The following is a 19,699-nucleotide window of genomic DNA, read 5'->3' as shown; positions in this document are numbered from 1 at the left end:
AACCAGAGTTATCTTTCTTTAGAATAAGAGTTGTCTTTAGTGTTTTATTCAGTCAAGACAAGTATAGGCAGAGGACTAGTTTAGATTGGTCACTGTAAGTATTCCTGGAATTTTATTGGAAGGTCTTGAAGGTCAAAGTTCTTGAGAGTTTTAATCTGTAAATTTAATCACTTTGAAGTTAGCAGTCAGAGAGATTGCCAGTGCTACATAATTGCCATTATTTAAGAATTGAAGGAAATCGGACAATCTTTTGAAGACCTTGAAAGTAAGTTCTTTCTTTAGTAATTACCATTAACAATTCTAGAGTATGAATGGAAGTATGAAAATGATGAGTTATAGTTATACATGTATGTATGAGAAAGAGAGTAGTGATCAAATATAAATGTATCAATAGTTTTTAAAGTAAATTACACTGATATAGAATTAATGCTATGTATCGGTACTCGGTAGATATGATAATATCAGCCTTGATGTAAGACATTATTATATATGTTTACATAAAGAGTGAATGTGTGTATTACTATATACAGGTCTGATGTGTTGTAAATACACCATGGACATGGTTCCAATTCTTTCTTTTGCTTGAATCCACAATTCGGTAACTATTGTAATTATTGCTTATGATATTGTATATTAGCATTGTATATATATTCATAATTGAGATTTATTATATTCAATTTATTTTGCTTGAGTAAAATAGAAGTTATTCTATTACATAGTACAGATTAATTCAGTGTAAAGCAATTATTTTATTACCTATGATAAATGTAAGATATCTAGATTTTATCATAACAATGTGATAATTTATTTATGTTGATACTGTAATTGATATGTTGTTATATGTTTTGTAGGGTATATATATATATTATATTCATCTTCAAGATCACAAATATAGAACCTAACGAAAAAATCAACTGTGTTGTGTGTGCATTAAATACCACACGGTTACATCTACAAACAGACATACAGACATTGCTCGATCTACCATAATACACCCTATCGACAGACGGACATACAGATATTGCTCTACCATAATACACCCTATCGACAGACGGACATACAGATATTGCTCTACCATAATACACCCTATCGACAGACGGACATACAGATATTGCTCTACCATAATACACCCTATTGACAGATGGACATACAGATATTACTCTACCATAATACACCCTATTGACAGATGGACATACAGATATTACTCTACCATAATACACCCTATTGACAGATGGACATACAGATATTGCTCTAGCATAATACACCCCATCGACAGACGAACATACAGATATTGCTCTACCATAATACACCCTATCGACATACAGACATACAGATTTGCTCTACCATAATACACCCCATCGACAGACGAACATACAGATATTGCTCAACCATAATACACCCTATCGACATACAGACATACAGATTTGCTCTACCATAATACACCCCATCGACAGACGGACATACAGACATTGCTGTACCATTATACGTCCCATTTAAAGACAGGTATATAACATGTTCAATTGGTAATGCACGACAGACTAAACACAATGATGGATGCAGACCAACAGCAATAATCACTCAGGTAACCTAAAAATGCATTCCTGGAGAGTCAGGTACATGTAATCTACTGTTAATTCTGTAGGTAAGTTGACTGTATGTAAACTGGTACAATGCATGCAGCTATAACTCATGTTTTTGACTACTAACCAATTTGACAACATTCAAACAACATTTAATATCTAAAATAACATCATTAGCAAGTGCTGTATTATAATTTATTTAGTCTAAGGGAGATAACTGTAAAATCTGCCTTCATGCTCTTTACATGAACTAAACTTTTTACAATAAAAATGAATACTTCTCTGACTCTTCTCAGGGCAAATGAGGACACCAACTGATTGCTACACCCCAGCAATTTTCAATAAAGTGTTCAGTCTCCAACAGCAGGCAATGATGGGGTGGTCAGTTAAGAACATTTCTTCTGCCCATTCATACAAGTCCCTAAAAATTTTCAAAGATATTAAAGTTATTGCCAAAATTCAATTTCATTGAGAATGTAAATGCGGCTGAGCTGATTGAGTCACATATGTTGCCAGCTGGTGAATGTCAAGACACTCAGGAAAAATGAGTCCCTACATGAAATCCCTGTTTAGAGTGAGTGGTACCTACTATAACCCCCTGTACATATTATGTACTCGAGGGTGGGTGAGTTGTTCTTGCAGCCAGCACCACAAACTGTGTACTCCTTCCTTAAAAGTGTCACCTCAAAGCATGAAATAATTAAAATGGTGACAAAGAATGAACTTTGCTGAATACATGGTCACTTACTAGATGACAATGAGAAAACGAAGATGATGTCCACTATTGTGTTAGTAAACTTAGCTCAGACTCATTTTTAAATATCATCTTCAAATTATGTAACAGGAATACTTGATTGATTTCTTCAGGAGATTATAAATACAGTGTATATATTTTTTTTCTTTTCTTAATTATTTGCTAGCAGTTAACATGGTTATTAGGTACAATATATATACTAGGTGTTAGTAAGTTTAACAATGAATGTTTGAAATCTAATACATTTGTAACTCGTTTTTAATAAAAGTGTTTTATTATATTCATGAATCATGAAATTTGAGCCAGCCATTTTAAATCCATTGGGCCCAAGGTGTGGTAAAAGTTCTCAAATGATTATTTAAAAAAATAAGTTGATAACCGGCCAAGTGATCAGGAAGTAAAACTAATTTAAAACAAGAGGTACTGTGAGCAATGCTCACTAAGAATACCCCCCGCTTACCCCAATCTCCCAAAGGGTGTTGGTAATAGGTATAAACTACCTCTTTTCTGAGTGTAAAAAACAAATGGCATGACAAACCGATGTCAGTGCGCGTGACCTTTGACCCCAAAATCGATAGGGAACATCTTCATCCCATGGGTAGTCCATATGTATGATATGGTGAGTGTAGGTGGAAAGGATAACGCTTTAGAGACCGGAAACCATATTGCTACTTCGATGTCCAGTGCATGTGACCTTTGACCTTTTGACCCCAAAATCGATAGGGAACATCTTCATCCCATGGGTAGTCCACATATATGATATGGTGACGGTAGGTGGAAAGGATAATGCTTTAGAACCCGGAAACCATTGCGTCTACAGACGGACGGACAGACAGACGGACAACCCGATTCCAGTATACCCCCCCCCCCCCCCCCAACTTGTTGCGGGGGGTATAATAACGTAGCTCTGTACCTTGTAAAGCTTCTTGAAAAACTTCTCTGATGGGACGAACAGTCCTGGTCACTCTTCTGATAATGAACTAGGCAGATCCATTCCATGTCTGTGTGCAGGGTAGTGCTAAGATCCCCACCATTAGCTTCGTGGACAACATCCTAGATAAAATAGACAATACGAATTAAATGAAAAACATCAACAAATATCTCAGTACAAAAACAAAACAAGCAAGACACAAAGTAGACAGGATTACGAGCCCGAAACAAAAAAGGGGCATCCTGAGCAGCGTTCAGATCCAAATCATTAGTTTTTTCAATTATTCTTTGATATTAATATTCTTTTAATCATTACACTAAATGATGCATTTTTGATGCTGTGCCACAGTGCCCCACAAGGAAACCCCACAGGTGGATATAAAAGCAGCTCAAATATATATAAATCCTTGTATCTCAAAACTATTCAATATGGTCTTAACATCAGGAATCTATCCAGAAAAATGGCTAGAAGGTTATACAACACCCATCTTTAAATCGGATAATCCAAAGCTCCCCCAAAACTATAGAGGGATAACTATAACTAACAGCATAGCAAAACTTTTTAATATCATTTTAAACGGCAGGCTTGATACATTCTTAACTGAAAACAAAATAATACACGAGAGTCAAATAGGATTTTCAAAAAAATCCAGGACATCAGACCATTTATTTGTAATTAAATGTTTAATTGACAAATACATTAACACTCGCAATAAACGACTCTATGCATGTTTTGTAGACTTTCACAAGGCATTTGATACCGTCATTCAGAAAGGCATTAAACTAAAACTCCTACAATTAAATATCAATGGTTTATTCTACAACATATTATGTAGTATGTATAGGCACCATAATATTTTCATAAAAGTAGGGAACAAGTTAACCCTGCCATATACACCAGAGATAGGAGTTCGACAAGGTGATGTCTTAAGCCCAAATATTTTTAAAATATTTTTGAACGATTTTTCTAAATTACTGGATGAAGAAACCATTGGCTCTGTCAATCTTTCTGGAAAGAAAATCACCTCTCTTTTATATGCGGACGATCTTGTACTGCTTTCAGAAAACCAAAATGGACTACAAAACAAATTAAACTTACTTGAAAAATATTGCAATGATTGGTGCTTAGAAATTAATACCAATAAGACAAAAGTAGTCATTTTTAATAAAAGCGGACACCTAATTAAAGAAAATTTTGTGTTCGGTAACATATGTATTGAATGTACTAACAAATATAAATATCTAGAAGTAATATTATCCTCCTGTGGTTCATTCAAGGAAGCAAAATCTGATCTATACAATAAAGCTCTTAAGGCCTCATTCAAACTTTATAAAGACATCAAATCTATCGATCCACCAATTAAAACATTTTTGCATCTTTTTGACCATATAGTAAAACCCATCGCCTTGTATGGCTGCGAGATATGGGGAACACTTTCAACACGCATGCTGGAAAAAGACAGAGATTTATATGATATCTTTAAAAATTGGGAGGTAGAAAACCTGAATATTAAGTTTTGTAAACATCTACTGGGTGCCGGTAAAAGAAGTACTAATATTGCAATAATCTCTGAATTGGGTAGATATCCTATGTTCTGCTCTATAATCCAAAGTATTTTACTATATTGGCATAGACTTGAGAATTGCCCAGAATCATCCCTGTTATACAGTGCTTATACAGAGAATATCAATCTGAATTCATATAATATAAATTGTTGGCACAAAAACGTTAATTATTTTAAGGAAAAAATGGGCATTTTGGTACCCAATTGTAAAAATCTCAAATTCTCATTTTTCAAAAAACAAATGAAGAATCAGGTATGGAAACAATTTTTACTTTACTGGTCAAAACGACGTGAAGAGGGTCAGAAATCAGGAAAACTCACAACATATTTTTCGTATAAAGAAAACTTTACTATGGGAAGTTATATATTTTTAGAATCCCTAGAATTAAGAAAAACTCTATGTAGATTTCGAATTAGTGCACATGACCTTCGAATTGAAAGAGGAAGATATGAATTTACAAAAACCAATTCTGGCCAGAAGATTTCTTTAGAAAGAAACAAAAGAATATGTGAATTATGTAACCTTAATTGTGTTGAAGATGAATTTCATTTCCTTACTGATTGATTGCCCATTCTATGTTGAAGAGAGAAATATGTTTTTTAATGGTATATACAAGCTCAACAAAATTTTTATCTATCTAACAAATAAGGACAAATTTACTTGGTTGATGATTAATGAAGACAAACCAGTAATTGTCAAATTGAGTGAATATTTAGTGCAAACTTTCAGAAAAAGAAGTGATGCTTTAAAACTGCAAAAATCATTATAGTTTATTATTCATATATTGGTATAATACTGATACTGTCTATCTACTTGTATATATACATGATTAGCAATTCATATATGTATGTACTTGTTTCCCCAACATGCTGCATCCACACGCAGTTTGCAGTCTCTGTAACCTGTAGTTAATGTTGTAAACTTTCTTTTTTTGAATTTCCTTCTTTATAAAATGTCTTACTGTTATGCCCTCTGGGCCCAAAATTGGAATAAACTTATCTTATCTTATCTTATCTATAGTGCATCTTCCCCTACCTGGACTCAGGGGTCGCAATGTTAACTATGAATCTACAAGATATGGAGATGCTAGTACACATAATTTTAAAAATATAGAATTCATCATGATTTTCATTAAAAATGTCTACTTTATTCATACGTAATAATTACAACTCTTTTGTGACTCCATCCTAATCCCAGGGGTCATCTTAACATGAAATAACTGTAATCTACAGTGAATGAGGATGCCCATCTGAGTTGCAGCATTATCTCTTTTAAAACAAAAATCTCAGTTCTGTGTATTCCTCCTTAGTGACCCAATCTTGAACACAAGAGTCGTGTTGTGTACAAATTTTTTTTTAAAAAGTACAAGATGATGCTTGCAAATATATTTATTTGTAAAATGAATTTAAATTTGTGGTTCCTAAAAAAGAACATTTATCTTGGAAGAAAACACTTTCTCCTCTTGCGACCTTACCCTGACCTCAGTAGTCATTGTGTGAACAAACCTGAATGTATACTTCACGAGGATGCATGCATATTAATTTAACTTATATAATATTTCAATAACCCTTATTGTTCTTAAGATATACGACAGAGACTTGATGGGTCCTACTGCTCACACTAGTTTTTGTATGTCTGTATTTCTGTATCCGCTGTCCGAGATCACTGTGTCTACAAACTGGAATTTACACTACATGAGGGTGTAGGCATTACAACATAAAGAATTATATATATCATTGTGGATTTTAAATACATTTTGAAAGAATTCTTTTCAAATACATTAGTGATTACTATGTAAAACTTTAGACTTCTATGCTGTCCCATACTATTAACTAATGGGTGGGTGGTGATCACATTGGTGTGCATAAATTAAAGTTTTCTAAAGTCCTTAGTCCTTACTCCTAACACAGCTGAGGCCACAATATTAAACAACTTGAACCTTTATATCAAATGTCATATTGTACCCTGTGGTTCTTGAGAATTTTTTTTTTCAAGATCATGAATTCTATTCAAATCTTTGAACATCTTTTAATACCTCATCCATGTCCCTAGAGACAGCTATGACCTAAACCAGTGGCGGATCTACTACAGGGGGTTAACCCCCCCCCCCCCCACCTCACACACACATTTGGTTGAATAATTTTAAAACAAAAGAAAGAATTTTGTGTCATTTTATGGTCTTGGATAGAAAAAGTACACATTTAGGTCGCACCCCTTTCAAAATTGCCTAGATCCGCCACTGGTGAAAACAAACTAAAAAGTACTTTAAGCCTAGGTTGCCTAGATATTTCTTTTATGCAACTCACATATATATATATATATATATATATATATATATATATATATATATTAACCAGACAAAATATTCAGTGTATTACCATATTGCACTGTACTCAAAAGTAATTTTTGCTAAGTACCTGCAAAGATCCCTAAAATAGTCTAAGTTTTTCTTCAAAATTCGGCATCCATTTCCGTTTTCACGGCAAGTGTCTTCTGCTTCTTAAAGAAAGACAACTCTTGTAGACTTTTAGTGGTATAAATGAACATGGAATGAGTTGTATTTCTTGATAACAAATCAGTGGCGGATCCAGAAATTTTTTTCAAAAAGGGAAGTGAATCGAAGACCGCAAAAGAACAAATGCTGATAATTTTTTGGTTGATAACGTTCAAATAACGCCCACCCACTAGGCCTAGATCCGCTACTGTAAATTATGTAGTGCTCAGCTGATATTATCATTTCAAAATTTAGCGTACATAATCTTCCCACTCCACACACTTATTTTAAAAATTGTCAGAATATTGTAGATCCACGCCACATTTTTTACGCTTTGGCAGTAAGGGTAAGGTTCATTTGAACAAAAATTTCTCGCAATATTCAGATACGAAATAAGCCACAGGCACTTGTTTCATACATGAGTCCGTGCCACACCCCCCTTAATTGATTTGTAAATGACAAATGATATAGATCTACATACATTCATATTAGGTCCGAGAAAATTCTTTTTAAACACAATTAAATACGATTTCATCCATAGGCCCTTTAAGCGAATTTTTTTTTTCAAAAGTGAAAAAAAAATAATTCAAAAGTGATAAACAAATGTTTTTGCAATAAATCAGTGAAAATATGATCCCAGGTAGATTAGATTAATAAACCCAGGTAGTTTGAGCCTTCAGAAAATCGATGATAATGCAATGTGTATATAAGATGGGTGATAACATTAGCGTCTCCATATCGTATACATCGAGTAGAAATCTCACGCGTTTTCATTGAACCCGTGGTTGGCTATTGAGTTAACTTACGCGTATTCATTTTGAGCTTTTAAAAGATTTGAATTTATGTTACAAAGCATGCATATCATTGTAAATATCAAGTTCTATATCAAGACGACGAGGCTGATATTCACGTAGTTTATGTACTTTACTTACGGATTGGCGCAGCCACCCCCTCCTCTTAAAAAAATTAATTTGAGGTAAATTTTGGTCTCGTTAAGAAATAATGTAAATGATAAAAGAAGCAATAGTTTCCTACACTCGAGAAAAAGTGATTGACAAAATCTTTTGATTTATTGAATTACCTTTATTTTAGACCCTCCCCCTCCCCTCTCAACCCCTTAAAATTTGCGTCATTTTATTAAATTCACCTTGTTAAATTGACAGACAATAGTAAAGATGACTACTACATTTAGGACATATTTCAAGCCCTTTTTAATTTTTATTTAAATCTAGGAGGTTCCAAGGGCTTTGTTCGAATCCCGGCTGCAACATACCTTATTCGTCAAAACAGGTAGTGACAGTTCCATCGCCAACGCTCGGCATCAAGTGTGAATGTCACAGGATCACCCCGTGTCCAGTAGGTGTGACACGCTAAAGAACTCTCACTGCTCAATGGCGGTAAGCGCCGAGCAAAGGCAAATTATCAAGAGGCTCGTTAAACAAGATACAACCAATCAATCATAACCCCCCCCCCCCAACCCTAACTGCAATTACTATGTATGTATATAATGGATATAACTGTTTCCCATTTCCATTCTTAATGACCATGTCCACCGTATACAACGTCAAATTCGAGGAGTCGTCACTGTGGAGCATAAGCGATTGGATCCGAAGCTGAGAAAACGCAGTATCACCGAGTATGAGATCGATTTTCTCATAAACTACACCATATTTCTGCAAACACATCATATTGCATAGAGTGTGGTATAAATATTTTGACCATTAAAATTTGTCACCGAATTTCAGAAACCCGTACTTACCTCACACTTCATTCGCGTTTCACGAGTAGGTCTACAAAGTTGAAATTGATGATGATTTAAACCCTAATTGTAATTTACATTGACTTATTTGTAGACAACAATTATAATAAATGTGTGACATTTCAAAATAGTCATTTGTATAAAACATTATTAACGAATGTCTTATTGTTTCTGTGAAATAAAAAAAAACAAACATGCTTGCCTTTCGCTTTATTTATTATGGCATGGACTTTTGTCCTTTAATTTTTAGCCCCCCCCCCAAAAAAAAAAATAATTAAAATTATTGTAACCCTATATGTGCATACCTACCTGAATGTGCGTATTCATGTATAATGTATGTACCTGTTAGGCAAATACTGGTATATACATCATGCTTGTGTAGTAATTCATGGTTGCATGAAATATACATTTGAATTAACTAATATGTTTTTGATTCTCATCACTGTTTTTTTTTTTATTACACAGTCATTATTTTATTTGCAATCTTTCTCAATAAAGATTTATACAAAAGAAGTATTTTTACATTATTCAAGGACAATTTTATTTTGTAACAATGTTTAATACGTACTTTTACCGAATGGACAATTTTACATTGATTAATAATGTTTTATATAAATAATTACTTTGAAATGAGGTGCTATTTTTGACCACAAACATCGCCTGACACGGCACGAACGTTGACTGAGCGTTACAAGAACGTTATAACAACGTTGACCTAGAAACTCAATTTGTAGAATGTCGACGTTTCTCCATTTTTTTCAAAACGCAACCAAACGTCTAACAAAACGCTACAGCGTCACAGGTGTTGGTAAAACGTGGAATGGAAAATGAAACGGAACGATTTCTAATGCTTTATGCATAGTTGATATTACGGGGGTGATCGGCCTTTGTAACATCAAAAGGCTTATTGTAATATGAACAAGGGCAGCAGAAATGTCATTGAAAACGGGAAGTCGTCTTTATGTCCCACCGTTTCATATACTTCATAAGTTACATGTATACATATATACATACGTGGTGTGTGTATGCACAGATTTTAAAATCGTAATAACTTACTATTTAAACAAGAGCTTGTATATACTACCCCTTTTCCCGGAGTTGCCATTTTCTGAAACCCTCTCTCCCACCAATTGTGACATTATGTTGTTTCGCAAATATATATATATATATATATAAAAAATGAAACAATAAAATACCGAAAAAGAAATAACCTTTCAAAACTTATTGTTTTTTCTTTGGTATTTACGGTGTCCGAATTGGGCCATTTGCAAAAGCGAGACTGCGCGTTGGTCACAACACGCCGTCACGCCAACAAGCAACGCGCCTCCCCACTTTCACGCCGACAAGCAGCGTGCCTTTGCGCCGACAAGCAACGCACCATCGCGCCGTCACGCCAACAAGCAACGCACCTTCGCGCCGACAAACGCGGCTTCACATTAACACAACTCGTCTTCGCGCAGACAAGCGCGAGTTGTGTAAAGTTGTGCTAGCGGGACTGCGCGTTGCTTGTCGGAACGAGGGCGAGTTGTGTAAAGTTGTGCTAGCGGGACTGCGCGTTGCTTGTCGGAACGAGGGCGAGTTGTGTAAAGTTGTGTTAGCGTGACGGCGCGTTGCTTGTCGGCGCGAAGGTGAGTTGTGTAAAGTTGTGTTAGCGTGACGGCGCGTTGCTTGTCGGCGCGAAGGTGAGTTGTGTAAAGTTGTGTTAGCGTGACGGCGCGAATGCGAGTTGTGTACAGTTGTGTTAGCGTAACGGCGCGTTGCTTGTCGGCGCGAAAGCGAGTTGCTTATTGGTATGACGACGTGTTGTGACTAATGCGCTCTCACGCTTTTGCAAATGGCCCTATCCGGACACCACAGAAAGTAAATATGCATATCACAAGATTTGAATTTCATCGCTTTCAAATCCTAAAACTACACAAAATATTCCATTCCAAACACATTTAAAGTAGTTTTAGGCATGGAAAGAATTAATTTTGCTGAAAAAATGAAAAAGTTTAGAAACATGAGTTGTGTACTTTAAGTTTGATTTTGACCCATATAATATTTCCCGCATAAATCGTATATATACTGGGTTGGTTGGGATTCCATCATTTCCTCCACATGCTATCAATTTTACTCTGCAAAACACTTATAAGTTTAAACATATAGATAACAGTCAATCATGCACTGTAATTTTACTTAGGTTCCCTTTGAACAAAATGATCTGAGAATTTTCCATATAATTTTGAATAAAAACAACATTTACTGTTCTGAAGATGTGTAATTTAGTAAGAAACTTTGCTTACGTTAAAAGGATTCTCGGTCCCCCTACGCCACAAAATTCTCAACCCCCTACGCCACACGAGGTTTTGGGTCAAATACTCGGCATATCATGATTTTGTGTTGGTTTCTTCAGTTGAATATTGAGTTCCCATTCAAAGGAAATGTTTCTGGTAAAAAACAACTTGGCACTTTATGCAGATTTCTCATTAAGTACACCGAAAAATATACCCGGTGCCTACCCTACTTGTATATTGTCGAAGTGTTTGAGTATTTTTAAAGAGTTCCAGGCTCCCCAATACTATTCAATAACCAGTGTCTTCCGTGCAATAGTTTTGGCTATCTACATGTAAATTGATTTTGATTAAACACAGTCAGTCTTTGAATACTTATTGGCCTACTTTCTTCGCTTCGAATTCACACCCCCATGCTACACCAATCACGGTCCCCGCATGTGGCATTGTACACGGTGGTTGTGTCCACGTTAAAATAACGTTCTTATTTCAGTCATTGAAGGTTATGACTATCCAACATTGTATCAGCGTTGAAACAACGTTTAAACAACATTCCCTCACGACTTTTGGTGTACATTCTATTACGTCGTGTTGTTTTAAATAATCATTGAATTATACTGATGTGGTACGTGTATGTGTTTACTGTTGAAACAACCCCTCATCTCTCTACTCTCCGTCACCAATACCCTACAAATGTATCCGTTTCCCTCTCATTCCACAAAACTGAGTAAAATATTGATTAGGACGAAAATAGTATGTTAGACTGTTTATGAATAAAGACCGATATAAATTTAGCCAAAAACCGATATAAATTTAGCTAAAGACTGATATAAATGTAGCCAAAGACTGATATAGATTTAGCCAATTGCCGTTTGCTGCCATGCCCGTACATCTACTCATATATAATTTTTGTTACCGCCGAAATTTTTCGGAAGAAGAAACCACTATATGCGCATGCCCGTTTGTTGAATGAGCTAGCTGCTGACGGCAGGGTATTTCCGGTCGGATCAGTTCACGGGCTTATAGTCTTTCCCAGCTGCTGACATGTGGTGCTGAGTGAAGTACGAAATTGGATACTATACGGAGCGATGTTTGGACGGACCGAATCAAGGCCCTAACGGTAACTCATATGTAAAAGGGAAACGTCAAAATCAGCAAAAGTAAAAGAAATCACCTCTACATCGGAACTAGATCATTTTGAAACTCTTCAGAAAAAGAAGTAACGAAAATTATGCGTCACTTGGACAACTCTTGTATACAAATTAGTAAGGGCTAAAGACGACTCATTTCTTATACAAAAATATCTGCCTGGTTTGAAGATTATTTTTCAGAACGTTGCAAGTGAAAGCATTAGTACTAAAAGCATGGGTTATTGCATCAAATTTCTGATGTTTGGTAGTGGAGATTAGAAAAAAGTTTATTTTCTTTGCTGTATGCATGTATGTGGATATTTACTTAAATGAGTTATTCTCGAGTCAATAAAACAACCGTCGGCTATTAAATGATATAGATAACCACAAGTTATGCATCGATCTCCAGACATGTACATACAGCGACATGCACACCCCCCCCCCCCTTACACACACCGTTTTCTTGACATGTGATGTACTTATCGCATTATTATATATAACGTTTGTTATTAATACATGCATAGATCGGTTTATTTGCTGATCACGTCTTATGGTGATAGTGAATTGTAGTAGAAATGCAGGGTTGAACCGATGAATAAAACCCATAACATGTACTGAAGGATTACAACCACCCCCCCCCCCCCCCCCCGTTGTGATTTTCATACAACTATAATGGCACATTTCTTCTCCGTTTCCTCCCCACCCCTCATCTTTAAAAAAAAAAACCCGACGCTAAACTGTGCCTGAACTCACTATATCTGATAGTAACTAAGTAAGGCTTGATTAATGAAAAGTTGCCCAAATTAACGCAGAAAACTTGATTTCGTTGGGTATACTAAACACGATGGAAATGGAGACGAAATGATGGTTCCGATATTCCGTAATACGTGTTATCATACAGACACCGCCATTTTCTCATTTTCTCATTCATTAGTTGCTAAACAATTATTCATGTTTTAATTTTGATTGGCAAAAATACGAGACTCTGGCATGCAATTTTGGAAATTAAGGTAACTCCATACTCGCAGTTTTATCTGATACAAGTTTAAAATGTGTATTTATTTTCATTCATTAGAGTTAAAACTAACAAATTATCAAATAAATACATAGGTCATCACACTTTTTAAGATACGAGACGTACTTAAGCAGAATCGTATATCAACATCAGAAAATTGCAAGTTTCCTTAAACAGCGCTATTAAAATTCCATACAAACTGGTTATGACGATATAGTAGCATTCATAACAATTTCATGAAAATGTATCTTCACAAAAATATACAAAATGTCTGTAAAAAATACATGAAATCGTCGCATAACAGACTTGATAAAGAAACCAATAGAAATAGAGTTATTGCCCTTGGATTCAATATTTTGAAACGTATTATTGATTATTCATCTATAACTTAGACTTTTGAAATATTTTATTTTCAACAAGATTTTTTTACAATAACTATTGGAAAAGATTCCAAAAAAAATTATGTTCCTATCATGCATAAATGTAAATATATCATTGATTTTGCAAAATCTGATGACATCACAGGTGGGTGTAATTACTTTCAATGCTGAATTTTGTTCAAAGTAAACAGTATGATTATTTTATACCAGATTTTTGTTTGGTTTGCAACGTTGATATGAGGTTGGAAGGTGGTTGCATTTGAAAGTTTTAATGACGTTGAATGGACAACGTTGAAGTCTGACGAATTGTTTTGACGTTGATATTTCAATCGGAACTTCTCGAATGTCTCGCACTCTCGACTTAGATCTTAGTCAGGTTCCCGAGACCCCTCTGCATTTATAATAAATACAGAGGGGTCTCGGGAACCTGACTACTTAGATCTATATCGAGCGCTCGAGACATTCGAAGAGTTCCGATTGGTTGATATTTTGTTGGATTTGAAAGTTACAATGACGTTGAAGTAACAACATTGTATTAACATTGAAACCAATCGGATAACGCTCTCGTCTTTTTCTGTAACCGGTAAGAAGACTCGTACGTAGATCGGCGCAGGAATTGCATAAAATCGAAGCATTTCTTCGCCGGAAGCACACTCGTGGATGAGGTTATAAGGCCAAAACCAAATCCCTGAATAATGTGTTATTTAGATTTTCACCACAAATTCAGTTTTGGTATCATTAATGTCTTATTCATTATATTACAATGTTAGTCCCCGAGGGTCTCTACAGCCCAGTAGCTAAGTACTTCGTTACTAGCTTGAAAATACGGATGTATATTTATGGTGCATCAAAATTGGTACCGTATAAGTTTTACATAAACATATATGTGGAAATTGGTAGCGGTAGAATACCTTAAATATGTATAATATATTGGATGCATTTGAAAGTATAATGTACGACTGTGACGTAATTATACACCATGGTGAAAAGGTTTTTGAAGCGACCGGTCTATTTATTTTTCTCAAAAACAACATAAATGAGAGTTTTCTTTGTCTATCACATATCGCACGGAACGGACAGAGTTTTAAGAAACAGAATATGCCCCATACTTTGAATGAAAGTAGTCACTTTTCTCAAACACTCGTGTTTAATATCGAGTACCTAAGAAAATTCGCACGGCTGTTTGCTTCATGAGCTGATTTCAAGGTTTGAAATAATTTGAGAAAGAACCATGATAATGTGTCACAAGAATATAATAAGACATTCAATTTCTTACTAAATTGGGGTTCATAATAGTCTTTATTTTGACGAAATACTTGAAAATGAAAATAATGCAGGGTGAAATGTAAGTAGACCCAATACAGGGGTGGTTAGGGGGGGGGGGGGCAACTTGAAGTCCCCAGCAGGGCCAAGGCGAAGTTCTGATGGGGGCCAGGAGCTCTTGGATTTTTGCAGATTTTTATAATACTTGAAATATGTCTCCTATGTAGTCATTTTTACTATTTTCTGTCATTTTGATAAGGTGAAATTGATAAAATTACATGTACGTAGATTGTAAGGTTTTTGGAAAAAAAATGTAAGTTCTCCCAATAAAAGAAATTTTAAAAAATCAAAAGATTTTGTGATTAAGAGTGGAGGAAATTGTTGCTTCATTTATCGTTTACATTTTTCTAAACAAGAGACCACGATTTACCTTACATTTGAAAAAAAAAAAAATAGGAAGGGGGTGGGATCGACTGCGCCCCCTTAAATCCGCCACTGCAATATCAATAAATAGATACAAAATAGATAGTTGGGCAAACACGGACCCCTGGACACACCAGAGGTGGGATCAGGTGCCTAGTAGGAGGAAGAATCCCCTGTCGACCGGTCACATCCGCCGTGAGCCCTATATCTAGATCAGGTAAACGGATTTATCCGTAGTCAAAACCAGTGTGTCAAGAACGGTCTACCAATCGGTATGAAACATGTCAGACAGCATTTGACCCAATGATAAGTTGTATTGAGGAACTAGATCGTTATAACGACCATAGAATTTGCGAAATGCTGACTCCAATCGAGACTGTTGAAACCCCTATACCATCAACTTGTTTGTCAGTAGCTGGCCTCGATTTAAAAACTGACTATACCCAGAACAAGCTCTAGCGTATCGAATCAGTTGAGAGACATAAACACCATATACTGGTGATAATGGAATATTGCTAAATAAATATGGGAAGTTGACGATGGAGAAGATGAAATCATCCCGTTTGTCATACAGTTGAGTTGTTAGTTTGCCGTTAATGTCTACTTTCAATAAAATATCGAAGTATGAAGCAGAAGGGGACGACTCTGTGGTGTCCTTTATTTCGAGCTCACACGGATACATCGAATCGACATATGAATGAAAGTTATCAGGATCTCTCAAAGTTGAAACATGTGTGAATATGCAAGGACAGTTCTAAAATCTTATTCAAACTTTTTAGAAACTTTTATTTTTTGGTCTGTATATCGGATTGATTGATTGATTGTATCTTACTTAACGTCTCACTCGAGAATTTTCACCCATATGGAGACGTCACCAAGACCGGTGAAGGGCTTCAAATTTAGACCTATGTTCGGCGCTTACGGCCATTGAGCAGTGAGGGTTCTTTAGCGTGCCACACCTACTGTGACACGGGTCATCCTATTTTAAGGTCATCTCCGAGGACCCGTGACATTCACACTTGATGCCGAGCGTTTGGCGATGGAACTGTCACTACCGGTTTCAACGACTTAGGTGTGTCGCGGCCGGGAATCGAACCCAGGGGCTTCCGCATGCGGGGCGAACGCTCTAACCTCTCGGCATCGGAATCATTTATGAATTTATATTTGAATTTTCGGTGACAATGAATTTTAAATTCAATAATCGTGTGATTATTTCGAACAGAAGAATTTCCCAAATTTTCAATAGAAAATGAATATATCATATAAATACATAAAGATCATGAGATGATACTATACAAGCAGAATATACACACATGTTTGTTACTCATGTAGAAGGGTGTTGTTTTATTCATATTCATTATGCAATGGTATAATTATCTCACTTGATCATTATGTACATATTCATTAGTATCATTTATATCATCATACATACAACAACCTTATACTCTCTGGTTATTTATTGTTTGTAACCAAAGTTCTCTTTGAGCCTTGGAGCATCTATACCTGTGTGGTCACTTACAGACATGTGATTAAGGTCAGGTGGTTATCTAAACCAATAGTTTTACTTATTTTATTTCCCGCTTAAAAAGTCCCTAGTCTTTGTTCATACCAAAGTCAGACTTCAGACTGCATTTTATATAGAGCATAACTTTCAATAGAATTGAAGATCTGGACATTTTGGACATATTACTAATATACTGAATTGAAATCTAGAGCTTCATTAATTGACTGATGAGAGATTAAGCACTACCTTGTTCCACAAACAGGGTCTCTCTCTCTCTCTCTCTCTCTCTCTCTCTCTCTCTCTCTCTCTCTCTCAGAGATCCTGATTTCTATTCGTGTCAATAAATGTAGAACCCAGCCAGCCTAGTTGTCATCTTTCATTCGACCACAATATAAACAGGTTATCACACTCATAATCATATATCCTTACCCAATATGTGGTACCAGACCAGTACGACCAATCAACACATCAGGTAACTCTATATACAAGAAATAATATTCCTAATTATATACTCAGCAAAAAAAGAAACGCATATTTTTTACTCATCAAAGAAATTTTGAAACAGTACATGGAATAACTATCACGTCTGTCAATGGATACCTGTGGCCTATTTAAAACACAGCATGGCCCTTTCAAACCCCAGTGTCGAAATGTTTTGCTTGGTTAATCATGTTTATAAAAAGAGTGTTTTGCACGATTTCTTGTAAATCGGGGGTCTATTGTCATTAATATATTTTGGAATTAGGGAAACAACAAACACTCCTATCAAACCCATATTTAAGATTTTATGGCATGTTTGATGCCGCAATGCCGCGCCTAAACAAAGATAAACGCAACCGGGCTGTAACGATGCTACTAGCCGGAGCTACGCAACAGGAAGTTGCAACTGCATTTGGAGTACATCAATCGACTGTGCAGCGGTTAAATGTTCGTCTCCACCAGCTGGAAAGCACAGATGACAGACCAAGAACTGGCCGTCCGCGGGTTACCACTCCCAGGCAGGACCGTCAGATCCGCCTTCAGCACCTGCGCAGTCGATTCAAAACTGCTGTAGAAACTGCTGCTACAATTGCTGGACGAGGAAATCAGCGTATAAGTGCTCAAACTGTTCGTAACAGACTGCGAGGAGCTGGAATTCGTGCACGACGTCCATACATTGGAAATCCACTAACGCCGAGACGTCGCCAGGGACGAATGGATTGGTTAAGACAGCATGACCCTAGAATTTGGAGGCGACGACAATGGCATCAAGTTCTCTTCACAGATGAGTCGAAATTCAACTTGTATAGAGCTGATGGTCGTCCACGTGTGTATCGCCGGAAGAATGAGCGTTTTGCCGACTGTTGTGTAATTGAAAGAGATCGCTCTGGTGGTGGAAACGTTATGGTGTGGGGAGAGATTGCTTACGGAAGGCGAACACCACTCCACGTAATTCATGGCAATATGAATAAACTAAAATATCGTGATGAAATCCTTGCTCCTTTGGCTGTTCCATTTGTCCATCAGCACAATCTGACTCTGCAACAGGACAACGCAAGGCCGCATGTGGCAAGGGTGTGCTCGGATTTTCTGCAGACGAACAACGTGGATGTTCTTCCATGGCCAGCGTTCTCATCAGACCTTAATCCAATTGAACATCTATTGGATGAGCTGGATGAACGAGTTAGACGCCGTCCCAATCCACCAACCACCATCCAGGATTTAGAGCAGGCCTTGTTGTAGGAATGGAACAATATCCCTCAAGTTATCATCAACATGCTTATTAACTCTATGACAAGACGTGTTCAGGCTGGAATTGATGCAAACGGAGGACATACGCGATATTAAAACTCACTGTAATGCAGTCATTAAATTATTACCTTGTATGGACCGAGAGAAGCTGTGATATTATTTTTAACTGTTCAACACAGCAACATAGACATGTTTGATTTTTATCACAGGACGGTTTACTGCATTTAAACTTAAAAAAAAATAAAAATAAGATGTAAACTGAAGAATTAAATTATTATGTATAATCTGAATATGCGTTTCTTTTTTTGTTGTTGAGTATATTTAAAGTATATTTAATGTATACTCTGCAAAAGAATTTATAATCTCATATCATTCATACTTTGACATCAATGTGATTAAAATAAACTGACCTGTCCCATAAAAAGAAATATCACAGTATATAGTAAATGGAACCATTCAGCTTAACTGACAAAAGTGTTATATTCAAAAATGATTGAATAGACTAGAAAAAACTCTAAGAAAATCACCTGATCTAAACTTTCAACCAACCCAAACCTCCAAAATCAATCACCCATAAACAACACTAGTCACTAATGACAATCTATGGAAATCCATACTAGACATAATAATTTATCAAGGGTTTATTAAAATAACCTTATGGAAAGCAATTAATGTAATACTTTATAATTTAGTGACATGTATAAACTTATTTAAATTGGGATTTAAAAATTTATTAACGCACACACTCACTACCAGAATTATCAATATTTATTGCATCTCTCTCTCTCTCTCTCTCTCTCTCTCTCTCTCTCTCTCTCTCTCTCTCTCTCTCTCTCCAAGAAGTGAATTGAAGTTATCTCTATTATATGTCGTGCTAACTGACTGTCGTGTGGATAT

Source organism: Ostrea edulis, chromosome 2 (genome assembly GCF_947568905.1).
Source record: "Ostrea edulis chromosome 2, xbOstEdul1.1, whole genome shotgun sequence".
NCBI lineage: Eukaryota > Metazoa > Mollusca > Bivalvia > Ostreida > Ostreidae > Ostrea > Ostrea edulis.
Note: the sequence above shows the minus strand (reverse complement) of the source record.